Source organism: Dermacentor variabilis, chromosome 6, assembly GCF_050947875.1.
Source record: "Dermacentor variabilis isolate Ectoservices chromosome 6, ASM5094787v1, whole genome shotgun sequence".
Lineage (NCBI taxonomy): Eukaryota > Metazoa > Arthropoda > Arachnida > Ixodida > Ixodidae > Dermacentor > Dermacentor variabilis.
The window spans coordinates 185,734,667-185,757,569 of record NC_134573.1 but is presented as its reverse complement, the minus strand read 5'-3'; the positions used below and the strand labels follow the sequence as shown (position 1 = coordinate 185,757,569).

At 43.5% G+C, this 22,903-nt stretch overlaps 1 protein-coding gene and 1 long non-coding RNA gene across 2 annotated transcripts in view; one reads left to right on the top strand and one right to left on the bottom strand.

The window, feature by feature from the left end:
* The first annotated feature begins 2,820 nt into the window (after window positions 1-2,820).
* The window catches only part of LOC142585940 (adenosine receptor A2a-like), a 40,305-nt gene continuing 20,222 nt past the window's right edge, over window positions 2,821-22,903 (top strand). Inside the window, exon 1 of the mRNA XM_075697063.1 lies at window positions 2,821-3,008. The gene's annotated coding sequence lies outside the window, so the exon portion shown is untranslated. The remainder of the gene's footprint in view (window positions 3,009-22,903) is intronic.
* On the bottom strand, window positions 17,379-21,104 carry LOC142585939 (uncharacterized). Its single transcript, XR_012829155.1, has 2 exons — window positions 20,799-21,104; window positions 17,379-20,613 (listed from the first exon to the last, which is right to left on the bottom strand). It is a non-coding gene; the product is annotated as an uncharacterized LOC142585939 (long non-coding RNA).

Genomic DNA, 22,903 nt, shown 5'->3' with positions numbered 1-22,903 from the left:
TACCTAGAAATTGTAGGGGAGGCTAAATAGAGGCCGTCTTCAATTTTTGACTAAAAGAAACACAAGCTATCTGAGCCACTAAGTGACTATAAGTGACTCCAGATTCTTCAGAAGCGCTATGCGTCTGTTTGCTGGCGATTCTTGATGATTCATTTTCGAAGGCCTGGTCGTTTGGCCGCTCTGGGGCTCGCACCCTCCTTGGCTCGTTGCTGGGCAACGCCGTTGCAGTAATTGGTTGTTTATTTTGTGAATAAATAACAAAGAAATAAACAAAACGGAAGGAAAGGAAATTACTGCTATCCACACTGTAACTGTCTAGCGTAGTCGGCTCACACTTGAATTGAGGAAAACTCGGTCAGTTTTCATCGCCGCAGCTGTGCACACTCCGAGCTGACCTACAACGTGGAGAATGTAAAGTGCGACGTAAGACACAAGTAATTACGAATTACGGGCAAAAAAAAAGAATGTTGCTGTTTATTTGGACGAAGTATACTGAAGTTAACTTTTATTTGAAAATCATTGGTCATTACGTTTCAAACGATAAATTTGGTGCTATGGGTGTGGTTTGATTAAACTTTGATAACGAACATGCTGCAGCATGTCAGCCTTCACCCGGCCGCAGGAAAATGGCTGCGAAGGAAAGGACGTGAAAGAAGCGGCTGCCTGTCCCCGGCAGCCGAATCCACAGCCTTCGCATGACTCCTGTCCTTCTCTTCCTAACGAACTGCAGTCTTGGCTGCCCACCTCCGGCTCCTCGCTTTCTCGCATACGTATGCGCGGCACATTTACTAAAACAATAAAAAGACGTTCTGTTAATAAAGTAACTGGAAGGCCAATGCATTTCTCTACAAAGTTCGGGAATTAATACCTCGAAGCTGGTGTAATTCTGAGAATTTGTTCCTACTCCACTTCTAGGATATGTATATTGCTATATGGGCCAGAAGGTAATTATTTACCAGCTTAATTAGTGAACTTTTGTGGATTAGTCAAATATGCATTTCAATTTTGCGTGCAAGTAATGTCCGTTTCCTCTAGTAGACCAGCTCATGGACTAGAATTGTGCTAGCTGCCACGGGCAAACTTTGTAAAAAATTCCAAGTGTTCGCTGAAGCGCCTGGTATCCTTAATACTGTACCTGTCATACAATGGAGCACCATCCATGTACGACATGTGGAACTATTGGATAAGTTTCTTAGCTTATACTTGTCAACGTGTGCTTGCGCTCAATTAATCTTGAGTTGCACGCGGCTAGTTGAGCACAAGCATAGTGCTGACTATGATAGGAAACATAACATTGCACACTTTGTATATCGCTATTGACCGTTATCACATGGGCATCGAGCACTCACGAATTTTTAAAGCGAAGCTGTATACCTCTTCCATAGCCTCTCTACCGTCCAAGGAAATTTTTGTGTCGTATTTTCCTAAATGAGAACGTGCTGCGCTGTGAATACGGACCCTCATAAAATGAAACCAGCCGAATATTCCGCAATGCTGCCCGCTTTTAGTGAGGCGGACGCAGTTTTTCCTTATTCAACTAGTCACTTGCCTCCTGTCCTCCTCCCATTTCACGTCGTAACCACACATCTTGCACTCCTATGAAGCACATTGTCGTCGCGTCGAGTCGAGTAAGTGGCACCTTCTGCCGGAGCTGCTGCTGCCTTCGTAGGCCGACACTCGTTCGCTGCGGCGAAACCACCCGCTGCCGCGCAACGCTAAGCTGAGCAGCGTTCCTGGGCCGTCTTTTAGCCTGACATTTGCAGGCATTGCCTGCAAAGTCGCTCATGAAAGGATGCGAATAATGGGGGTTTTCTTCTTTCGCCATTGTTTCCCTGTGATCCGAACACTAAAGTTTGGTTGGTAAACCATATTACTAACCGTCAAAGCGGTTGGTTAAACGCTTTAAAGTTTTTGTAAACTGCGCGCTTGCGGAGACACAAAGATCATGTTCGAGCATGTTAAGTTAAAAATTGATTTTTCTTTCAGTCGCAAGCACTGGCAAAACGGCGAAAAATGCGGTAACTTTCACTTTCCCGTCTAACATCGTTGAACCTGTTGAGGCATTTTGATGCTGTGCGTAGCTTTGCCAGCCATCGTTCGATGGTCATTTTAGGACCTTTTGACTTGGATTGCTTCATGCACTTAATGTGAGGGAGCCCCGGTTTCTCGAGCTTTTACGATCAACCAAGCTGGATACCAGAAGTATAGTGAAATATATTTGTTTCTCGCTCACCGACGACGATGCTTCGAGGAGCCATACGAATGACACAAACAACGCTCTGTCGACCTTCGCTCCAGGAGCGAGCCGTGGCCCGCCTTTTCTGTTTGTGGGCCTCAGCATCGCTGAATAAATCACCTCAGCATCTGCGAGCTTCACCCATACCTGCGCGTGCAATATGCATGCCTCTGTTCCGCATGCGATGGGCCCCCTCGATGCACAGTTACGCAAGCCGGTTAAAGGAGCGTCATACAACGTTTGCAATCACTTTATGAAGACCCTGTCGGAATAATTTCATTAGGCAAATATGAAATCCCCAACACCACTCACCTCTTCTGTATCGACAACCCGAGAATTGACTGTTTCGCTCACCACTCATGGGCGTGGCGAACGCGCAGGGGACAGGCCTGACCTGTTGCAAAGCCAAGGACGTCCGACTATTGGACCGCGCTTCTTTCGTATTACGGGACGCGCGCCTCCCGGCGCTTCCATACATTTCCACGTTGCTTCCGCGTGCGACGCAGCGCGAGCAGCGGAGGAGGAGTCTCTGGGAAAGGAGGCTGGCGGGGAGAAGCGAACGAGAGTGGTGCCCGCAGAGCGGCCTGTCGCGGGCGCGGTGCGGCGGCCGCCGCTTTGCAGCTCAAGTCCGCGGCCCTCACGCCTCGGAGGCCGGCGGCACGGACGCGCTCATTTCTACCTGATGGCCTCGGCGTGGCACTCGTCGATGCGGCGCCCCAGGCGATCAGGGAAGGCCCGATGACTCCGGGAATACCCAGGGACATCGACACGGGTGAGCTTGCCTCATTAGGCTGGTTCCTCGCTTCTCAGTTTAAAGGGTTCACGTCAAGTGTGGGTTAAAAATGCCACACTACACAATCGTTGCGTCTTTGTCTTTTGCTTTAGCTACTGCACTCGTTCCTAACGTCCATGCCTCAATGTGAATTCGTTCCGACTTTCCCAACTCGCAGCTGTTGCTGTGCAGATGATCATTGTATAGCTGCCGTGGTCGTTTGGTATTTGTGTGCAGAACAGTATTTCATACTATTTCATACATAACAGCGCGCAGTCGTGTGCACTTATTTTTCATTTTATCCGTGTTCACCTTTCATTAGCTTAAATATGTTTCCTTGGTAAGCGCTATGCGTAATGGCTTCGTCGCAAGTTCACTGTTTATACGAATGCTGGCGACAGCACGGGGAGAACAAGATAAATCTACAAGTCAATGAAAATAATGAATGTGTGTTTCGGAACCATAGTCGAAAACAAGCGAAATAAGTACTACGTCAGCTGATTAAAACTGGGATGGCTGCCTGACCGGAGAATGGACAGCCTTTGGAGACAACAGAAACCCGATCATCCTCGACACTGCATAGGACACATCGCTTGATAAGTGCGCGAAAATTATTGATTCCGAATATAAACCAAATAGGGTTCGCGATTTTGCAATCGATATTTTCCTATATTTGCCTACGACAGCATCTACGGAATGTTCACGGTTATTGGTGCTTTCACCAGTGTGTCTTGGTTCTTGGCGTCCATGTAACAGCGTTTGGGACCCTTCTTTTGGATTTTAAGACCACTTGCAGTACAATTACATCACCTGCCAAGAACGCTGGAAGAACAGACGCACATACTCACACACAAAAGAAAAAAAGAGTGCTACCATTACAGATACTGAAGTGTGTACGTTACTACTGAAACAAAATCAAGGTTATAGCTTCCGTTAAAAAAAGTTTCTAGACAGCACACTATCTATCTATATTTGCACCCGGGGATGGTTGAAACAACTTACAGTTGTACATCCTATTCATAATATACAAAACGCTAAAAAGACTTCTCCTATATTAACGATAGCTAATTGTCCTCTTGCTTAATCTGTAGCTGCAAACGTTCGTTGTACGACTTTCATAGCATATATCAAACAGTTCAATCAAATGGCTATATATTGAAAGTTATTTGAAATTGAGCAAATTTTGTGGTGTGTTACATTCAGAATTTTATGTATTTCTATTGTGTATTTATATATGTATATGGTTGTGCATGTGTCTATCTTTAGTGTATATAATTGGGTATGTATAGATGTCTCAGTACATTCTATGTATAATATGTAAATATGTATTTAGGTCTATCTATCTATCTATCTATCTATCTATCTATCTATCTATCTATCTATCTATCTATCTATCTATCTATCTATCTATCTATCTATCTATCTATCTATCTATCTATCTATCTATCTCACTCTCTCTCTCTCTCTCTATATATATATATATATATATATATATATATATATATATATATATATATATATATATTCATGAAAGACATATCCAAACCTTCAACCAACAACTACAAGAATACAATTTGTTTACGAACGTTACGGCCGGCGGCCCAGTGATACTTTTGTAATAGTATTTTTGTTGTTGTTGAAGGCGTGAATATTTATTTTATAATTATTTCTTCGGGTTCAGTGAACACTTCATTTCACAACATATATAGAAGAACGAGAACTGTCCCTTTTATGCATTTCCTAACGGTTATATATAGCATATAATATGCATAATGTTTAAGAAGCATATGTATATTTCCTCATCATTTATAAACTTCTTCTCGGCCTTTTGCTATGTTGATGTTTATTACTTCACAATGTCATATAATTTTTCATTATTCTTTTGTTTTATTTCTTCATACACACATAAACTTCGTATAAGGCAACAGTTTACCCACAAACACAAAAGAATGTGCAAAGATTGCAATGAATGCAGTTCGCGGAACTCGGAGCAAAGTGGAGGTCACAGTACGGCTGTCGTACAACCAGCTGGGGGTGTATTTTCTGTCTTCGTTGTATCACAAAAGTTGCAGTAACTTCAAATGAAGGAACAAGAAAGAAGCTTTTCTGTCCGTTGCAACCCCTGGCATACAGTATTCTAACATGTGACCCCTCTCCCCTGCACTCCAGTGGCTGCGTCTTCACATTTCTCCCGACCCTCCTTTGTGGACGCCACTGAATGGACGCATGTTTGTACTCATAGGCCACCTACGCTTCCTCTCTCTCTTTTCCCCACTTCTATCAGATAGAATGCATAAATTTAGCTCTGGTGCCTCCAATCGCACTCTTGATTAATGCCGGACTGCAGCCGAAACTAAATGTTTGTTTGTGCTTGATTACGTGCGCCTGAACTTCTTTCAAGTATATATATATATATATATATATATATATATATATATATATATATATATATATATATATATATATATATATATATATATATATATATATATATACATGTAATGCGGCTGTTATGCCATAGGTTCGGCTCCCACCGTCGGCAAGTGATCTTTTCGTCCACTTTTACGATTACCAAATATCGAGCTCGTCGATTTTCTTTCTTCTCCTCTCGTTCATTCATAGCGAGGGTTGACTTGAGTTGAGTTGTTGTAGTGTGATTAGCCTTGCAGTTGCTGCCGGCAATTGCTCCACCATAGCGACACTTAAAATAAATAAATCACATAATCAGACACAGACCTCACAATCACAAATGGTCACTCCTCAATTCACCATGTGGAAGCCAAATCCGTGTCCTGTAGGTAATTTAACAGAAGGCGAGAGACCTCCTTCCTACACAACCGGTTCCCGCGCGGGAAAACAATGTCCTGAAGAGAACTCTGAGGAAGTCCTGTGTTCTTGAGGGACCCGAATAACACCCTCCTTTCCGCGTTATACAGACTACAGCACATTAGGTAATGTTCTATGTCACAGCACACACCACACGTTGAACATAATGGTGATAACGCCAGGCCAGTCTTATACATCCACGCAGGGGTACGAGCAGAGCCCGTGCGAATGCGGAGCAGTAAGGTGGCTTGGTTTCTTTTGAGACCCTTGATCACACATGGCTTGTGAGGTGAGCTAGGGTCTCGAATCTTGCAGCTTTGATGTCATTAGGAAGCATTCGAGGGTATATTAGCCACGTGTGGGCTCACGTGTTCACGTGTCACGTGACGCCATCGGGAAAAAAAGGATGCTCCACATCCGCCCACAATGGCTTCCGCCCACTACCCACATCCGCCCACCGCGCTGGCTAACTCCCCTAGGGCTAGATCTAGTAAACATATAGCACAGTTAGGGGACGGATTGGTAGCCGTTGCCTTAGCACGACCGTTAATGCAATGCACGCGTAATGCGGAGGTTGTGAGTTCGGTTCCCACTCATGACACGTCATCTTTGCATCCACTTTCAGTCCCTTCTCCCCCTCCCTTTATTAGCTTCTACATTTCAATTTCAACTACAGTTAATTTGCCCGATGCTCTCACTATCATTAATTAATTTGCCTTAATTATCTCATTAATTTGCCCGATGCTTGGCTTCATTATCTGTTGGGTTTATATGGCCATTATGTATATGTATGTATGTATGTATGTATGTATGTATGTATGTATGTATGTATGTATGTATGTATGTATGTATGTATGTATGTATGTATGTATGTATGTATGTATGTATGTATGTATGTATGTATGTATGTATGTATGTATGTATGTATGTATGAAGTTTATTACGATTTCGACAATACAAGACTGTCATGGCGCCGGAGCAAAAGGCGAGACTATACACGCCTGACTAGGCCCCTGGCGCCACGAGCACAACAGACAACAGTGCGAAAAAATATGTATACATATATACACATAATACACACATACATACATACTTATATATACATGTATAGATACGAATGACACAATTATACATACAATAAATCAATGCAGCATAGTAAGCATAAATAATGGAAATGAAGAAATAAAGTAGGTACAGAAAGATATAGAAAGGCCCAAAGCCAAATGGGGACAAAAAGTGTTGCAACGTATGAAATTGCATATAAGTCGGAAAACAGAAAATCAATTAGAGAAAACGGGGGTCAATTGTCCGAAAAATACAGTTTCGATTTCTTTTTGAATATTAAAATCATAGAGGAATCTTGCATGATATCCAATAAAGCATGCTCATCATTAAGTAAATTAGGAATCTGCCACTGTAAAAGCTGATTGCCGTAGTTTGTTCTGGGTTTTACCTTAATAACGTTCCTAGCTATTAAGGTGCAATTAGTTGTGGTATTAGTACATATAGAAAAAATGTTCTTACGATTACTTATGAATTCTAAATATGATTTTTCGGATAACTTTTGTTTATATAGACTAGTGACACTCAAAATACTGTCCTGGTGAAAGTACTCAGAGGGATGTTCGTACATCGATAGGTTATGAATAATAAGAACACACTTTTTCTTCAATCGGAATAGAGTTTTCAAGTTAGCTTTAGAAGTGACGCCTCAGGTAAGTAGATAATAATGTAATCTAGAATGAATAGTAGAAAAGTATAATTGACGTTTAAGTTTTAAAGGTAACAGCGTGCGATGCTTATTCAGCATACCGATTAATTGTGCCATGCTACGTTTAATATAACTTATGTGTTGTGTCCACCGTAGATTTTCATGGAAGAGTACACCCAAGAACTTGTACTGGGAAACCCTTTCAAGTGGTTGCGATTGAAATATTAAAGAAGATGCGAACTTAACTAACTTGTTAATAGGAGTAAAAACAATATACTTTGTTTTTTTACCATTTAGGCTCAACTGATTAGCCGATAACCACACTGAAAGGGAATTTAAGCAGCTGTTAATAAGAGGAATTAGAATAGATATGTTATCAGACGAGAAAAAAAGCGATTGCATCGTCGGCATATAATACAATATCGGGTGTTTCTGGTATTGCACGATATCATTAATATAAAGCAGGAAACTCGTAGGACCTAAAATAGAACCCTGCGGGACGGCGTACCTAATGTCTGCTAAATCTGATTTTATGCTGTTGATTTCCACAAATTGGGAGCGGTGTGATAGATAGCTATGCAGTAAGTCTAAAGCAATGCCTCTGATCCCATAAAAGGGTAATATAGAAAAAAGTATGTCATGTTTAATTGAATCAAATGCTTTATTAAAGTCTAAAAATGAGCCTCTTGTGTATTGTTGGTTTTATATATTGGCAACAATTTTATCCCGTATTTCAAGTAGCACAGATTCAGTGGATTTACCCCTTTGAAAGCCATACTGATTCAGGGATATAAGGTTATGCTTTTACATGTGTCCAGTTATTCTAGAATTTAAGACTTTTTCAATTATTTTAGAAAAAACTGGAAGTGTGGATATCGGCCGGTAATTAGTGATGCCATCAGCTGCGCCACCTTTATGCAAGACGATGATCCTAGCAATTTTCGTGTTATCCGGAAATGTGCCTGTAGAAAACAATGTTTGTTATGTCAAAAAGAACATTGCATAATAAATCCGCGACTGCTTTAATTGGTGCTACTTTAATACCGTCATAACCACAAGAAGAGCCGTTATTTAATTTGCTAATACTGTGTGCTATTCCTGTAGGTGTAACAGGTCAAAGATACATAGTATTCTGAAAACTGGTGTTAATATAGTCCTTAAAGTTGTTGCTAACTTCCGAGTCAAAGGAGCCAAAGCACAAGAACTGCTGATTGAATACTTCAGCGAGGGGTTTACCGCTTAGCACTTTATCGCCGAACGTAATTTCCTGGGGAATGCTGTTTTTTGTGTACCGCAATAGGTCCTTTAGAGTTCGCCAAATTTTTTTAGGGTCATAAAGAATGTCCGTAAATTTGTTAGCGTAGCAATCAACACGTGACTTTGTTATGTCGGCATTTAACCTGTTCCTAACTTTTTTATATTGCTCAAAAATTTCTGTGTCCTTATATTTCAGGAAGTTGCCGAACAGCCTATCTTGTGCTTTAATTCTCTTGACTAAGTCGTAGGTAATTCAGGGTTCTCTCGCTTTCTTAAACTTTCTAACACTTACCAAAAGAAAAGAATGTTTGTAAATTTCAATAATTTTCTCGAGAAAACTGTTGTATAAAAGGTTTGAATCAGATTTATTTTTATCTAAAATTTCATTCCAGTTCACAGATGCGACATTTTGGCGGAAATTATCTATTTCGCGCTAAGCTATCACCCGCGTAGTTTTTGTCCAGTGTTCTGTGGTAACCTGTGGAAAGGCGCGCTTAGGAATGAAGCAGAACAAAGGTAAATGATCACTGATTGCACTTAAAGCACTCCCGCTTTCACGTCACTTTCATCATGATTAGTCAGAAACAAATCAATCAAGGATTCACTGGATGCAGAGACGCGACTAGGCAGAGCAATATGGTTTGAAAAGCCATACATTGATAACAGGTCGACAAATTCATTAACTGATGTGTTACCAGGTTGCAACAAATAAATGTTAAAGTCGCCCAAAATTACCACAGGCATATTCAGTGACGACAGAGAATCAAGCAATATTTCAAATCGACGAAAAAATTCAACCAAAGACACAGCGGGAGGCCTATAAACAACGCCAATTACGAAAGTTCTACATCTGACAAAAAGAAGTTCGTAGTTGGACGACATAGCACAGTGTGCAGCCATTACTTCATAATGGACAGCGTGTTTTATGTATAATGCAATCCCACCCCCTTTCTTACTAGACCTGCTCAAGCATTCAGGTTTGTAACCATTGATGTGGATTACATCTTGAGCGGTATTGTACCAAGTTTCCGTAAATGCCAAAATATGTATGTATGTAATGTATGTATGTAACTCAAAGCCTAAGGACATTAAGAATGTGTTTAATTGGTCCTCTTTGTTCCGTAAACTCTGCGCGTTTAAATGATAAAAGGAAACGAACTTCGTGCCCTTACTCTCCCCAGAAGCAAAATCACGAAAAGATACGGAATCGAGATGAGACTTAGAAAATGAAACCTAAAACTGAAAAATGAAAAATGAAAATGTATGTATGTATGTATGTATGTATGTATGTATGTATGTATGTATGTATGTATGTATGTATGTATGTATGTATGTATGTATGTATGTATGTATGTATGTATGTATGTATGTATGTATGTATGTATGTATGTATGTATGTATGTATGTATGTATGTATGTATGTATGTATGTATGTATGTATGTATGTATGCATGCATGCATGCATGCTCTCCCCACCCATCGCTCCAGGTAGCTCCTGGTAACACAGATATTGCGATATATCCAGAGCGCACCTCATGAATATACTAGAGCGGATATTTTTCATATCGTGAAATACGATACAAGAGAAGAGAACCAGATAACACAAACGCCGCGAAGATTGATAGTCGGCGTTTGTGTCGTGTTGTCTGGTTCTCTTGCATCTGTGTCTGCACGCCTTACCTTATTTCACGATAACTCCCAACCTAGTAGGCGAACCTTCTGTGTTTCTAATATTTTTATATATTGCAGCGTTTCCTGTTTGAAAAGCGGAGAAGTTTGGAAGTAAATATATCAGGCCTCGAAAACGAGCTTTTCTTCACAGGGAAGTAACATTGCTTTAAAAAAAAGATCACGTCGTCGTTCGTGGCGTTCTGACACGTGAAACACAATTTCCGCAATATGCGTAAGGTAAGGTAAACGTGGTTTATGAGAAGCTGCCACTAGTGGCAATTCTCTGAGTCGTTTGACAAGTATGGTCCGGGAAGTCCTAGTTGAAGCTAGGCTCAGGCTAGGTTTACATACAGGCGCCGAATTAAAGTAACAAGAAAGTCGAAGGCAGGCAGAAAAAAAAGGCACTAAATCACAACGGTAGGCTAACTTTTCTAGAGTAATATTGCGTCGTGCATGTATCACGCCACTTTTACTTTACGCACTTCTCCAACTATGAACATTTCTTTTTCTTTTGGAAGGTAAAAATTGGAACCCACCGAAATTCGGGCGGATGCCAATTTTTCCCTTTCATGTACTTTCCTCCACCTGACGATTTTTCACAGAACTGAATTTCCATTTTCCTTTTGGAAAATAAACACGACTTTATTACACGGAAGCGCGGCTGAAGTCCTTGTCATATACCTGCGTGATGCGCGCCAGTTTTAATGTATGTTACACGAGCAAACCGTGTTCCTGTAAATCGTTCACTCGGTAACTTAAACTTTATTTGCAATGATAAAGCCTCTTTCCTACTGCGTTCTCCGGAGTCCTATTAGGTGAGGCTCGCGGAGACAAAATCGAGGCGATCACCATTTGTGAAACTCACCAGTGCAGCTATTGTCCCTAGTCATCCTGTGCAACATTCAGATGGCGAGATATTTCAAGCAAGTGGAAGAGGGCTGGCGATAAACATCGAACCCGAGGACTTGGTATACCTGCTAACACAGCAAAGATTACCGGTAGGTTTGACAAGGAAAGTCAAAATAAAGATCACACAAAAAATAGCGATCCTTCTTGCGCACTGCGATCTATTTATCCGGGTCCCTTACTTAACATGCCTTCAGTGCGGCTCATTGTAGAAGAGCGAGGAACGTCGTTGAAGCCAACGTTTCAACAAGCACCCCTGTCGAAACGTTGGCGACATTCCTCGGCCTACGACTGTTAATCACTTATAGTCTTCATCTTTCTGTGAGCCTCTCTCTTGTTTTGGATGCGTGGCTTTCAGCAGACGACTGAATTTTGCAGCAGGAGAGACACGGTCAAGTCCAGTAGAGGTATACTCCAAGTTCATGCATTCGTAGTGGTTAGGCTTGATGTGGCGTACAGAAAAGCTCCTTGTTAAACAAGGATTCAAGTAAACCTATTGTGTCAGTTGGAAATGTTGATATATTCTGGAAGACGTTGATATTTATTTTCTACGTCAAACTTGCAGGCAACTTTGCTACACAAGAAAGTTCAGCAAGGTTTTTTCGTTATGAAGCTCTCGTAGACTCTGTTCTTTGAGAATATGTTTCCAGCATGATGCACTGAAGGACACTCACAATAGAGCTTGGGTACGAACTACCGTAGTGGCTGCACGTAGAGGTGAAACAGAAAGTTGTTGAATAGAAAGCACATACGATGAACACATCGAGAGATTTTCAATGCACTCTTTATTTTTATTCTATGCAACTTTTTTTTTACCACAAGGTCGTTTTGAAGGCTGCCTACACGAACAGCCAGACAACTCCAACGAATCGTTTTAACCAAGACGCTGCTTTAGGCAACCTTACTTCGATTAACACTCACATTCGGAACACACCGACAGCTTCAGTGTCTGAACGCATACATTGATGAATTCTGCAATTTGTCCTCGCAGTAGGCTTCCAAGATATAGATTGCTTTTAAATTATTTTAAAGTGATGACTGTATTGACAGCGATAAATGCCCAGCATGTCTTCGTTCTGAGGAACCTGTATTGTAATAACCTTTAACTTAGAGTTCAGGCATTTTATAGGCGTATCCTGAGAGAAGGTTCCAATAGAACGCCTGGTAAATTTTGCATGCCATGGTTGATTGTAGCAGGCAAACTCTGATATAATATAGCCTCTGCTCATATCTATTTGTGAAACTGAAGGAGAAAAAAAAATCTGCCCAAGGCGAACGATCATTTCGTGCTTTCTAAGCAGAAATATCGCGCCGGACGTCCCTCTGTCTCTTCAGCCGAGTACTTTCACAAGAAACACAATAATTTTACTTTGACCTCGAGTACGCCGTAGCATCGTTTATCTCGGCATTATTATCATGCAAGCTCACAAGTTCGTGCTTTAATAGTAGCAGTTGTTTACTGTACAGAAAACTGACTTCGGTGCGTCGAGACCAAATCAGCTCATGGTGGCACGGAAGTAATGACTGGAAGGTGCAGTTCAATATCTCCAGAATATCAGCCATACGGCAGTGTGGATCACCGCCTAAGCTCCACCCCGCGAGCCACCTCCGCCAGTGCTCACTGTGTTTTCGTGTCAAACACTGCGCCGCGATTGAGCCGGCGACCGACATTCTCGGCCGTGTATACTTAGCCAGCGACAGGCTCTTCTGATGCAGCGGGCTGCGACGCGAGTATGTTTGTCGACACGCTCGGTCGCGTTTACCTTACATCCAGACAGGGTTGATAAAGAGGATGTCGACACCCGAGGCCCAAAAGCAAACGCTTTCTCCTGACCGACAGGTGTTCGACGATCGCCCGCCGCCGGCGTGGCCACAGTGGGAGCAGCGAGATTGGCGGCGGCGTTAATAGCGTCCTTACTATTAGGGTTTTCAAGAAAAGTGGGCAACCTCGAGTTTTGTGACGGTTCTGGCACAGCTGGCTTCTTGTCGCTGCCGGTCCTTGCTATTTGATTTTGGCGCCGGTCTTGATGCAATTTCCGTTTTCATTCTAATTTATTTGTTTACGTACCGCGCCGCATGAGCAGCCGGAGGCCTTGCTGATTACGCACTTGGAAAGTCTGGACAAGAAATAGTACACAAAAAGCACTGAACCAGAAAACAAGAACAACAAAAATGATGAAAGTCAAGCAAAGTTGTAAAGTCATTCTGAGGGCAGACTGGTTAATCGAGGATGTCAACTTCGAAACGCCATAAATTTTGCTGCAGAGTAATACGGACTAAATGGCTTATGTTAGCCCCATGGGACATAAGAGTCTAGGGTTGCGGAAGGCTGGCCGAGTCAATGCAAAATCTAGCGCTGCAGTAAGGTGGGGACCGAATGTCAACACAAATAATAAAGAAAGACGTAATCAGGTACGACATAGATTAAGGAGCATTAAATTGGATACATGCAACACACGGACATAGTCGTAGTAAATTCAACGTTCTAAACATCGACAATACAGCAAGCGAACAAAGTGCCTCCGAACGCATTCAATTTTTCTTGAGGTAGTCAAGCTATGGCTATTACAAACAAGAGAGGCAAATTTAACCAAGGTTGATGGAATTGACCGAAAGGAGAACAAGCCTACAATTGGAAAAGTCCTTTTTCATTCTGGAGAGTATGCCCAGGCTCCTGCACAATGTATTGACATTCGCTAGATGTAAGGTCAGCCGAGAATCAAACATCTGAAGGACGCATAGCGTTTGCTCTAGAGAGAGGTAAGCTCATTTAATATATAGGGATGCTCTGTGGTTATAACAATAAACAATAAACACTAACAATAACAATAAACACTAACAACAACACTAACAATAAACACTAATAACAATACTAACAATAACACTAACAATAAACAACAACAACAACAACAACAACAACAACAACAACAACAACAACAACAACAACAACAACAACAACAACAACAACAACAACAACAACAACAACAACAACAACAACAACAACAACAACAACAACAACAACAACAACAACAACAATAATAATAACAACAACAATAATAATAACAACAACAATAACAACAACAATAACAACAACAATAACAACAACAACAACAACAACAACAACAACAACAACAACAACAACAACAACAACAACAACAACAACAACAACAACAATAGCAATAATAATAATAGCAATAATAATAATAGCAATAATAATAATAATAATAATAATAATAATAATAATAATAATAATAATAATAATAATAATAATAATAATAATAATAATAATAATAATAATAATAATAATAATAATAATAATAATAACAATAATAATAACAATAATAACAATAACAACAATAATAACAATAACAATAACAATAATAACAATAACAATAATAACAATAACAACAACAACAACAACAACAACAACAACAACAACAACAACAACAACAACAACAACAACAATAATAATAATAATAATAATAATAAAAAGATAGGGGGCACTTAAGCTGCGCCTTTAAGGGTATGACGCGATAGCTTTCCCTCCAGTTGTTTTTATTCTTACACAGTGACTGTTGACGCCTAAGCCGCTTGACCTCCGCCCCTTGCTCTCGCAGTGCAGGGTCTCCTTGACGCCTCTGTCGCTTAGCCTCCCCTTGTCGCGCCAGATGCGCGACAAGCTCCTGAGCTCCTGTCGGTCGCGATCCAAATCTGTGGTTTGCGATTCGAGGCTTCGCTTCTTGCGTTTCGCCACAGCCATAGATTTTCTCACAATAGTATAGTGAGAAACTCTATGGCCACAGCTTCCCGCGCACGCAGTTTGGCGTCTGCGCGTCGCCTACAACGCTGGAGTTCTCTGCGATCAGCATTGGTTTGCGCTTTCTGCGCGCCTGTCTTCCGCTGTCTCCCTGGGACGCGGAGGGCGGTGTTATAGACGGGGCCAGCACAAGCTTCAGACGACGGCCCAGCACGCGACGCCAAGGACGAACCGGGCACACTATCCATTGCAGAAATGAATGCAGCACGCTAGACGCTAAAGACAGAAATGAGGAAAGAAGCTTGCATGAGCGCGCGCGCCATCTATTGGACAGCGGTGTAATTAGAGCGCGGGGGGAGGGGGGCAGCAGCAGCCGCATGGTGGCACTGAACAGCCTTGAAATACAGATTTAGTTTGGGTAATAGCAGATCACTGTTCTTTTTTTCTGTGACGACAACATGCCGCCGACACTCAGAGCCAACAATCGTCAAATACTGCTTCATTCGAAACACCGCGCGGCATACTTTTAAATCCCGCTTATATTGGCACCCTGCCAGCTTGCCTGTGTGGCGAAGCATTTATGCTTCCAGTCACTGTCGCGTGCGGACGCAGGATGGTTGGCTCCGAGCGAGCTGCGACAGTGGTCGTCAACGGCCGTGGTAGCCCTTCTTTTTCCGTGCCCAAGGACTACAGTATTATCCTGCCCAATGTTCAATCAGGTGAAGCTATGAAGTGTGCAGTCATGCTGCTCTAAGACATCTCAAGTCGTCCGTATCGCACTCAAGACTATCCAAAGGCACTGCTAGACGCCGGTGTCATCAAAGACGTTGCTGCGATAGGTGCCTACCAGGTGTTTCACGTCTGGCTCGTTAACCTACGGACGGTTGAAGCTAAAAAGAAGCTTATAGAAGCAGGACGCTTGCTCGTCAAGGACCGGTTTGCATCGTCATCGACACCAACATGCGTCTGAAGTTGCATCGGGTGGCTTTGGATGTCACAATTGATAACCTTCGGAGGGCATTCAGTGAATATGGTGAAGTGAAGGAGGTGACTAACGATAGATGGAAAGCGGGGGGCTTCGCATGTGCCGATTCTCTGTTTGTGCGACTGCTTTTGAAGGAGGGTATCACACTGGACCACATACCCCACCACATGCGTCTTAGCAGCGGTAGAGTGCCCATTGTGGCGCCAGGTCGAGCCTCTCTGTGCCTTCGTTGTAAGCATACGCGTCATATACGGCGAGATTGTAGGGTTCCGAAGTGCGCCGAATGTTACGCGTTTGGCCATGGACACGATGCTTGTACTCGCAGCTACGCCAAGGCAGACCTACGGTTGTAGACCAAAGTGAGCTTGTCATGGATGAGGAAAAGGCAGAGCAAGCCGCAGCACCCGCTACAGCTGGCAAGAGCGGAACCAATCAAGGGGCAGACAAGAAAGACAGGATCTCCGGGCTGGAAGCGTCGGGCATGTTGGTGACCAGCATTGGTGAGCACAAAAAGACCGCTACAGCGAGCGCGACCGGCGTTGGTCCGGTGTTCCAGGATGAGGAACCAACGAGAGTGGCCAAGCACGCGACCAGCGTCTCTCAGACGCAGCAGGTAGCACGCACAAAGCCAGTGGTCGATGAACGTGCTGTGGGAATCATGAACGCGGAGTCAACCCCTGCAAAGCGTCGCGATGACAATGTGGTGGCGGTGTCGCAGGAGCAGCGTCTGAGACAGGTTGAAGCATCGCTGGATCCGAATGGTGTGAAGAATAAACCTCGCAGCGCCGTTCAGACCAAAGCCACATAGAAAAAAATGTAAGGCCTCCGCACGCCGGTGTGACGTCACGCTAGTCGGATGGGCCGGACAGTCGACGCCGTCGGCGTCTCCGCGCCTAGGTTCGTTGCGCTTGCAGTGTGTCTCTTTGCGCGACTATGGCATGAGAAAATTAGTGCTGTCCTTAAAGTGACAGCAACCTATAAATTCAGATGCTTCGTTTCCAAAGCAAGACACGTATAGCTGACGCAAAAAATAAGGGGGAGCCGCTGGTTCACCGCAGTCAACACCACCATAGAAAGCAGCATTCTTTCATACCTTCCTTAGATTACTTGATTGGCAACATTTTTGTTTTTTGCGTGTATCGCAACACGACCTGCCTTATTGTGCTTGTGATGTTTGGTCGGGACTAAGACAAGCAAACTGCATGCTGCTTAGTCACTCAACTTTAGACGGAACGAAAGAAAGAGGAAAACTGCATATTGAAGACACAGAATATACTTTATTCACAAATGATAAGAACTGCATTCAGAAACAAACATTTTAAATCTTCCATATACAATTATCATTCTCACTCTTGCATTGCGTAAAACAGTCCTCGCTAGACACATGAATATCGAGGTTAATTTTATTGTGAAAATTTTATCATTATAGGGTCACGCACAACTAATTCTCAAATAGAATAAGCTTCCGTCTTTGTTGTACCATTTCTTGTGGTTATTTTATTTCCACCCGCCTTGTTTGCAGGCCTTATTGGTCTTCATAAAATACTGAGATAATGGTGAAAAGTAAGTAAAAAACGAGAGGCCTACTCTCAGTCCTAAAGGAAAACATGCAATTAATGGATTGCGGTAGCATGGAGAGTTCGAATCATAAACAGGTAGCACAATACACTCAAATAACATTTGAATTGGCCAAAATGCAGGGTTTAAATTTTGATAATGTAGTCAAATAGGTCCTAGCTACGCCACAGGTTTCTTTTTACAAGGGTTCTGTCAACACAAACATACGTAGATGTTCAATAAAACAGACCTTCATGAATAAAAAATAAATAATGAGAAACATCTCAGGCATTCAAGGTCTACAATTTTCGGTCGTTCTTGGCGTTGCGTAATTTGTCGTTTTCTGTGCGGCACAAGTTGTTCAGCAGTGTATTCGCTGCAGCACTTACAACATGCCCCATTACCTCCTGTGCAGGATGACCGAATTCACACACATCGACATCCTCAAAGTCATGATGGGTAGCGAACACAAGGCCGACAAGAGTATCTTTCTGCCTAGGAAGGCTGAAAAATCGTACGGCATATTCTCGTGTCCTGAGCTTGTCTAATATAATTTCAGTAAAGAGTACAGCATTAACTACAACTGCTCGTGGAAACTTCAGGCCACCCCTTGTCATCTTCGTGATTAATGCATTCTCAGGGTCATCTAGATCGACGTCTTGCATCACAAGGCTGTCACTGCAAGATGCGCATGTCAGCTTTTTTAGAGCTGCATGGGCACAATAGCCGGCAACATAGGTTAGTGCCGGTAGCCTTGACGTTTTTTTCTCAATGTCGGAGTCGGTCACAGTGACTTGAAACTGGCCGTTTCCTGAATGTACACTTGTCTCCATCGTGTTCGCGCTCGGTGGTAGGAGAATGTCCAAATATGGCAGGTCCAGAACCTTCTGCAAGCGCAATTTGTTTTCAGATTCATATATCTGCCTTATAGACACGTGGTAATTGGCACCAGACAATTGGCGGTACTTTCCAAAGCGATCCTCTAAGCTATCAGTTTGAAATTTGCCCAAAAGAACATACTCGAAATGAAGCTCTTTGAGACAGTATATGGTAAGTTCGTGCAAGGCATGGGTAGTGTGGCTGAAAGCTATGTGCGTTTCACGTGTCAAGCGGCCATTGTCATGTTCGAGGCTTCTCCAGTGATCAAGCCATTGAACTATTCTCTCTAAGAATTCTAGTTGAGGACATGACGATGAAACTATTGGACCTTGCAATTGATCTCGCAACCGCTGTCCTTTTCTTGGCGTCTTGACGTTAACAATGTTCCACCAAGTCAAAATGGTGTCGACATATTGAGAGGTGTCCTTTGCATGCTGGAACGTTGCAACACTGAGAGCACCAACTGTAGATGAGGTAAAAATCTTTAAGGCCAGTTTAACGTTCTGCCGTTCCATGTTTGAGGGGTTCAGTGCCTTCAAAGTGAGCGTTGGTGCTAGCATCAAGAGCTCATGCTTTTCAGCTTCGTGCAGCTGGCATAATACCGTGAAAGATGCAGTAAGTATCTTTGGTTCAGCCTCATCACTCTTCGGTTCAGGAAAGTACATGCATTTACGAATGTTTCTTTGATTCAGCCAGTTATTTCTTATACACTTTAGTATGTCAGCTGGGTCCACCACAAAAAACAGGGGTCGTGATGGGTCAGCAGGATGCTGGTAAACAATGCTGACACTTGCCGGCTTAGCGAAGTAGGACATGGCTTTTCTGTTTATGGAGTTATTGTCCGAGATCACTGCGATTATTCTAAAACCAGATGCCTCTAGATCAAGAACAATCTTCCGAAGGAAGTCGTGTAGCGCCTTAGCACCGATCTGTGCCACAGGAAGGATGTGTACAACATCCTTGTTTGAAGAAAGCAGGCTCTGTATCATAAATACGTGGGTAGTTTTTGCTGCACTCGATGAATTTACCGCAGCACCAGTAAGCAACCCAGCCTTGTAATAAAAAAATGATTGAAGGTGAATCTCATCAATCATTAACGTTACAGTCTTTTCATGCTCTTTATATGTGCTTACCATACGCTTTGCATAGGAAAGAAAGCTACATTCTTCCTGCTCCGTTTCAGGGCGTACATCGTACGATGAACACAGTCTTCTGATCGTATCAGGATGCGATATCTTAAGCTTCATCGAACTTCTCAGGAATCTATAAGCATGAGGTGAAATTGTGAACAAAAGGCTAGCAAAAACCAATAAATCGGGGGGATATCGGCCAGCATCACTCAGAACGAGATCAACTTGACTCTTCAAGAATTTAAGCACTTCCAAATGCCATTCTTGCAACTCGCATGCGAATTGTTTTTCACTTACTTCCTCTAGCAATGTCGAAACCAATGTCAGTAGATGACGGGCCTTTTCAGAACGCTCAGTGCTGATATCCTTACGTGTCTGTTCGATCATGTGTAACACACTTTTCAAATCTCTCAAGTCGCACAGCTTTTCAGGAACTAAAACATCGCCACACTCCCTCACACCCGTTTCACCAAAAGATACTTCGACGCGCAGGTCTATGGTATACGATCACCGAAGTACGGACTGCAGGAGCAGATTGAAGGGACAAGTCCAAAAAGAAAACCTTGGAGCCCTTGTTCAAAACTGTCCAGAAGTCCCAACACTGAAAGCTTGGCAAGGCCTTCAGCAAGTCCGCAAAGCTACTAACCAGATTTTTGGCGTCCTCTTCTGCTTGGCTTTGCTGAGAAAGCATTATTGCTTTTTGCAAATATGTGGCTTCCAAGCGCGCTCTTTTTGGCAGCCGGTGCTTCTCGAACGCACACTTGCGGACGCGATAAATAGGCAGGGCAATAGGGAAACAAGCTCAGAACTGCAGTTTTCTTCAGACGGATGTTTTTCATGGCAACTTCGACCACTTTTCCTGTCTTGACGTGCGTGTAAGATGTCGTCTTCACGTAATCCGATGGCAAGAAATGCTTTTCACAGAGCTGAAATAAAACAAGAACAAGCCGTTACAGGTATGAAGCTCGACGAAAATGTTGAATTTACAAGCGCGTCGACAGGTGCAGAGACCCATCTATTGGGCACGCGTGCACGAATCCATTGCGCACTATGCTGACGAAACCTATTCGTCTGGAAACCCAGAATAACAATAGAGAGAAGAAATACTTACCACTGTGTACTTCGTTGGCGAGAAGTCCTTCCGAGGAACTGCTCTCGTCCATGCTTCCCGAGTGGCTCGGTCAGATGGGAACTTGTGCACTCGGACACTTTGTCCTCCGTCATAATTGGACTTGCAGTTTGGTGCGCAACAACAGCCAGGCATCGTTGGGCTTCCGTGTACGACGAACCACGCACAATTGAAGAAAAGCAATCGCGTTTACGGTGCAGCATGCCCCACCAAAGTCACCAAGCAAATGCTCCACGCGTTGCCGCTCTAGCGTTGCAGCCACGGAGAAAATTTGTTTTCAGAACGCGCGCCGCGTTCTAGAAACGCAGCGCTCCCCCATCCATGGCTACCATCCAAAGCTACCATCCGACTCTCGTGACGTATTGACAGGGGAGAGGAGGTGATGCGGTGGGCTTACATTTTTTATGCGAAGCATATTACTAGAGCTCAACCCAGCTCCTCAGGCGCGGTGGTGTCGCCTTCAAGGCTGACCACGTGACACCGTGACGTCACGACAGAGGAGAAACGGGGCTCCAACTCGCGCCGTCGCTCGCGGCGACGCGGCGGTATATAAGCAGCTGCGCTTATTTCTAGGTGGCTTTGGCTCAACTCTTGCAAGATGGGCTGGGTGGGAATCGAACCAGGGTCTCCGGAGTGTGAGACGGAGACGCTACCACTGAGCCACGAGTACGATGCTTCAAAGCGGTACAAAAGCGCCTCTAGTGAATGCGGTGTTGCCTTAGAAACGAGCTGTTTCTAAGGCTCAGGCGTGCGTCGCTTGCTCAGGCGCACATTTCGTTGCCGCGCCGAACGCTGCGTTGCTCGACGCTCACCGCGTCCAATGCGGGGCGCGTAGTCGCTGCGCCGTAGTCCATTGTCTTACACCCCTTGGCGGGTCGACGGGAACGCTGTCGCGTTCCACTCTTGAAGGCGAAGCAGAGTAACGCATGAGTTGTTTCTTCGTCTAGCCGAACCAAATATAGCCAAGCAACAGCAGTTCACCAGGCTAAACAGTGGTTCAACAACTAAAATAAAGGCTAGTATGCTTCGCATCCTGGACTTAACCTTAGCTAAGCCACAGGCATTTTTTTCTACGTGGCTTTGTTCAGACGGGCGTCGTCCCTTACGAGGAGCGGCGAAGACGCTAACCTTTAAACGCTACTATGGCGAGTGTACAAAGCGCTGAGATGGGTAATGAAGGCGTCTTGCCAGCGGTTTCGCCCGGCAGGAAAAATGTGCTGTTGGAAAGGTCCCTGCGCGTAGGAGCAATTAATGTCCGCGGATTAACGACTAAAAAAAGGCAAAATCAGCTGTATCGTATTGCGACGGAACAAGAGCTAGATATAATCGCAGTGCAGTAAACAAAAGCTGAAGGCGAAGAAGACCAGACCAAGGGCATGTTGCGCCCGTTCTCGGCGTATTATGATGTGTGCGTCAGGAATGCGGTTGCGAAGTCTGGAGGGTGTGTCTTATCTGTATGTAGTTCCTTAGGGATAGTTATACTTTCGGTTACAAACTGTCCATTGGGCCGCTTTGTAGACTGTGATTTTGCTCTTGCCCGCAATGAGTGGCGTGTGGTCTGTTTGTATGCTACCACTTACATTGCAGCGTTTAGATTTCTTCGGCCGCATTAGTGAGTATTGTAACACTGATCGTATACTTATCATTCTCGATGATCTTAATTGTGTATGGTCATCACGAGACAAAGCGAGCACTACGCCGAATAGGGAGACTAGTGAGACTAGTATGGTGAAGTTAATGGATATCATCAACGACTTCGCTCTTGAGGATGTGGGAGAATGTATTGCCAGTGGGCATGACGTCCAATTCACATATTTTCAAGGTAGTAGCCGTGCGCGCTTAGATCGTGCATATGTGTCGATGGAAATCTCTCCTGTGTAAGGATTATTGGGTGACGCCTCTCTCCTTCACTGACCATTGCCTCGTGATGTGTAGCATTTGCAGCAAAAAAGAGAGAAAAGAAAAAAAATTAACTGAGAGTCATGCAAAATTAATAATAAACTACTTGATGACAATGTTTTCAAAACTAGAGCACTTGAGGGCATGCAAGAACTGTACCCAGATAACGCAGAGATTGGGCCGAACTG